Raw genomic sequence first — 5488 nt, 5'->3', positions numbered from 1 at the left:
GGGCGATATTGACAACCAGTATTCCTCGGTTTGGATTCCTTTGAAGGGTATATTATTTTACTGAGCCGAAATATTATTTTATTGTGCAAAACTTAACTGGGAAAGTGCATACAGAATATAATTCTTTAAGTTAAAGTATAATTTAAAAAATACTTTATTATGTAAAACTTCATGTACTAGTCGTATACTTGTTCCTTCCTGTTTCTGCTTCTGTTGAGGTACTATTGGATTATTGTTTATTTATTGGAGAACTGTGGTGAAAATGTGGAGACGAAATTAGGCAATAAAAGGGAATCATTGTAAAGGCGGCGGTACAAAAAAGTATTAAAAGCCAAACCGGATTTATCTTTGGTGTTTAAAAAAAAAAAAACGAAATATGAAGTAAGCCGAGCGTAAACGATTGTGCATGAGTGTTTAACAGAATAACTTTCTAAATGTTTGCTCTTTCTTTTTAGTTGCTCCTTCTCTGTCTTTCTTTCTTTGGACAACACACAAACAGATGCATGCATTCATAAATGAGCAGAACAACGCGTAAAACGTTTTCATACACACGTGCGCGCACTCAACGTGAGAAAACAACAAAGAAATAGTAAAATAAATCAAAAGAACAATATAAGATTTGATCACAGCCTCCATGACTTGGGGTGAAAATCTAAATCAGTTTCCCGACATGGCCAGGTATGAATTTATGAGTCCAGATATACTGTTGGGTCTTCACAGAGCTACCGTAACACTCGAAGGTGAGAGCCACGGGAGGAATTTTATGCACGCACTTCTTTCTTATCCCACCGACCTCATCCTGTGTAGCAGCACAGAGTACAACCGACATTATTCACGATGCTGTTAGCTGTTGATTTATCGTGCAATAAATACAAGCTCTTTTGATCGGGAGTGGCTCGACATAGAGGATGTGCCCGAGTCCCTCAGTGCAACATAAGGCTGTAGACCATTCTTGGCTCTCTTTATGTAACGGTTTGCAGGTGTACCCTGTGAACCTGTAGACGTCATTCGTGGTACTGATGTTTACTACAGGGTTAGAGGTTGGAAGGAAAACGTTTGAAACGTTTAGCAGTCATAAAACTTGCGAAAATCTTTTGAGTGTTTTGAGACATATTCATTGTTAAGTCCAAGAAAAAAAAAATCAAGCACTAAGCATTCTTCATATAATGGTTATGGTTATCCGCGAAGACATCTATGGATATTACGTTCACATTTACCCCGCACTCCGGTCCATCTTCGCTCAAAATTTATACTTATTTTCTTATAAGGCAACAGAATTTAAGAAATTTAAAATTATTGAACATTCAGCTGTTCTGAAGCATAGAAATTGCCGTGTTCTACTGCTTTATGTCATTGATATTTACGTAACATCTATCTACCTTTCCTCTCATCCACCCACCTGAAAGTCCACCCACTTGCCCATCTACCAATTTATCTACCTACTTTTCGACCTATCTGTTTACTACCAAACCACCTGACTGTCAGTTCATTCTTTCGCACGTCTGCACGTATGTATACCTATGTTGATAAATCCGCTAACCTTACATTTGCCTTGGTTGGTTGATTGCTTTAGCGAAAAATCAGCAAAATGTGATTTCTCACTATTATAAGGAGAGAGGAGCCGGAAAAAACCCCGATGGTCGGCCCTGCGAGGTTGTACGAAGACTCGTCCTGCCAAGTAATCCACAACGGTAAACTCACTAAGCCTTTTGTAATGAAGACTGGCGTGAGACAGGGTTGCATATTATTTCCAAAAATGTCCCTGTTGATCATAGACTGGATTATGCGTAAGACGACCTAAACGACAACATCGGTATCCAATGGACCTTCACCAACAGCTAGAGGACCTCAAAAGCCTCATCAACAAGGCCAGGCATGCTTTCAACAGCCTACGACCCATGTGGAACTCCCGAGCATTATTCTTCCGCAGTAAGACCCGCATCTTCAACACCAATACGAAGGCAGTCCTACTGTAATGTTCTGAAACATAGGGATAGATAAACACCGTCAACAACAAGCTCCAGACCTTTACCAACCGATGCCTATGCCATATTCTGGGAACAAGGTGGCATGAAAAGATCTCCCACAGCAGCCTATGCCATATCCTGGGCATTAGGTGCCCCGAAAAGATCTCCAATATCAACCTGGGGGAAAAACCCAACTCAAATCCCACTAGTCAAGAACCCAAAAAGCGCAGATGTGGCTGGATACGACACACCCTGCGTAAGCCAGCTGACACCGTTGTCAAGCAGGCACTTGACTGGAATTTTCCCCAGGGAAAGAGGAGAGTTTGTAGGCCAAAGCCGACTTGGTAAAAAACACTAGAGAGGATGCCGGAACCACATGGACCCTCTGCCCCCAAAAAGGGTCTGCTGGAGAGACTTTGTTGCGGCCCTGTTTTTTGGGTAGTAGCAAGGAATAAACTCAAACTAAACGGCCCTGCGAACAGGTGTCACATAGAGTGAGTGTTCCGAGACGAGATCTGAACCCAAGGCCTCTATCTGCAGTGGTGACAAGGGAGTGTTTGAACCCCTACACCAACGCTTCCCACTTATTTGCTTCTCTGTGTCTGTTCATGTCAGTCTCTATACAGACTACGGATTTTATCCGACAAGTAGTTTCTGCTGCATAATTTTATTCTCAATACATTACTTTCAGGGCCGAACGATCACGCTAACTTTACTTTTTTTCTTAAATTAATTTCTTTCAAAGTGACAAACTTCTTGTTTCTACGAGCGCTTACATACATTTACCTAAATCCCTACAGCCAATTAGAAGGGAATAACACTTTCATCTTTGCCGTCTATTACACTCCCTTAGTGTGCCAGTGACTGAAACAGGATTTTTAAGGTATGGCGGTGATTGTGTATTAAATGCATTCATTTCATGAGTCATTATGCTTGATAACATCAGTGAACACCATGAACACAGTCGCCCGGACGTAATTTCATACTCGTTACCGCGATCACACCCCCTTGCGCGTGAGGTCATCCTCTACAACTGGTTTAGTCAATAGAATTTACCAGGTTACGCTGACGTTTCTTAATTTATATCCTATTTTGGCTTTCTGTTTCATTCAAGTTTTCTGCTGTGTAATTCATGTCTATACTTTAGCTCAGCAGCCTGGAATAAAGACTGTTAGGATTGTAAATTGGAGGACAGCTTCCTGTGCGTTCACATCAGTGATCATTAAAGACAGAAAATTTGTAGATGGGTGTAAATATACCCAGCTTTTTTGTGGTGTTTCGAAGGGGAAACTGGATTTTATTAAAATTTCTTTCGTCATTTATATCTTTAGATATCTTTTCACATAGGTCCCGACGTGTTTCTGTGATCAGCCATGGGAATGTGAATGTAGGTTCTCGAAACTCAAATGCCACTATAAATAAATTTCTGGACATTTCTTGAATTTTCCACCCAGTCGTTGTACTGTTTACCATTTTTGACATGTAATCCACACTTTCTTTCTCTCCACACTTTCTATTCACTGTTGAAATGTAGCATGTGCAGAACTTGTTTTTATTAGGGTATCATGATCGTGCTGACAAGTGCACAAATGATGGAATAGATAGCGTAGCAGATACTATCTTTAAATAAAAAGATAAACCAGGGTAAACATTTATCTTTCTTTTCCCGACATTCCTTATCCTGCCATTTCAGCCCCCACAGCACTCTAAATTATGAATCTGTCCATCATAAAACACAAAGCCTCAAAGATCATCACACATCGAGGTCCTTGTCGTCGTGGCGCCGTGATTAACACCTAAACACCCGACCAGGCTTTAATTTTACGAATGATCTCATCCGTCTGTCTCTTACAATTATTCACCACACATACACCCACAACTTTCATTTCTCATAAAAACTCGTCTTGTTTATATATATATATACACACAATGAAATAATAAATAGCAGCAGTCTTGTACAAAACGGCGTAACCTGTTACATATAAATTAATTTTTTTTAAATATCCTGTCCTGTTTTCATTGACTGATCGGCTTGACCAAAAAATATTAAAATATTCACCGTTGTTTTTAAATTAATAAATATTTTTGAACATTTCAAATAGATTACGCAAAGACATGACAAGTCTTTGGTGCTGGAATAGTTTATGAACTGGAAAGAGTAACGAAATATCCTTAAACAATTCTCTTCATTGCCTGGGTGACATATGTATGCAAATACACAAAGATTTATTTATTTCCGCCCTTTACGCGTGGATGTTCCGTAGTTACCATGTGGTACGTAATGTCAAAGCAAAATCGTCGTCAAGCTTTGTCGATCATTACGTGACGTAGCTCCCTGTGGCTTTCCTTATGTGAGATTCTGTCGATCATTACGTGACGTAGCTCCCTGTGACAATCCTTATATGAGATTCTGTCGATCATTACGTGACGTAGCTCCCTGTGGCTTTCCTTATGTGAGATTCTGTCGATCATTACGTGACGTAGCTCCCTGTGACAATCCTTATATGAGATTCTGTCGATCATTACGTGACGTAGCTCCCTGTGGCTTTCCTTATACGAGATTCTGTGCAGCTCATCGATGGTATCGTACAATTCATCTGTTTCTTAATATGAATTTTGTAATTCGGTAATTTTTTAACAATGTGTCTGCCTATCGAGCTCTGGTGGATTATTCTGTCGACCTCTTATAATATATCATGTTTATAAGAATTAGGAAGTTTTTATTCCCAAACCTTTTAAGTTAGAACTACTTTTTGCCGTGATATAGCCATAGTTGCTAGCACGACATAAAAAACAGTCAAACAAACAAACAAACAAACAAATGTCGACCTATTCGTTCCACTATACGTCTGTTACTTCTTTTTCATCCTTAAGGTCACCAGCCCCTTCCCTTCTCCCTTTTATCACCTGTCTCATTTCCTCCTTCTGTCTTGAGTGCCCCCTCCAACTGCTTCTCTTGCGCTTGATTTTACGGCAGCACGTAAGTTTACAGACGTATTTGTTTTCAAAACAGTCAACGTTGAGCCGTAGGCACTACGTGACCTAATCTTGAAGTTTGTTACTGACGTAAGGACTTGCGTCAGTTGGAGGTGGATATATGCTGGTCGTGGCTCGTTGGTATAACTCTTCTGTGAATACACCTATATCATTCTCAGTCTGCTGATGTCATGGCGTGAAGAGCCGCAAAGACAGATAAACAGGCAGCGCAAACAAACATACTACGTGACAACCAAACTAATGCAAACTGTCAACTGCTTGTTTGTTTTCTTGTCTGCTGTCTATTTATCTAAGGTCTCCCTCTGTCTGTCTGTCAGTCTGTCGGTCTGTTTGTTTGGTGGTGCACAAATGTTATTCTAGCTACAAATATACATTTTATTTTATATTAATGTTTATCTCAATTTCTAGGATAGTTTTAAGTCTGTTTTAGATACAAGTTCTAATCCTGACGAATAAGTTTACACTGATATAAGTGTTTATGATAAACTGAAAACCATCAAAGAACGAAAAACCAGCAGCTGCTA

This window comes from Pomacea canaliculata, linkage group LG8 (assembly GCF_003073045.1).
Source record: "Pomacea canaliculata isolate SZHN2017 linkage group LG8, ASM307304v1, whole genome shotgun sequence".
In the NCBI taxonomy this organism is placed as follows: Eukaryota; Metazoa; Mollusca; class Gastropoda; order Architaenioglossa; family Ampullariidae; genus Pomacea; species Pomacea canaliculata.
This window is presented reverse-complemented; position numbering follows the sequence as displayed.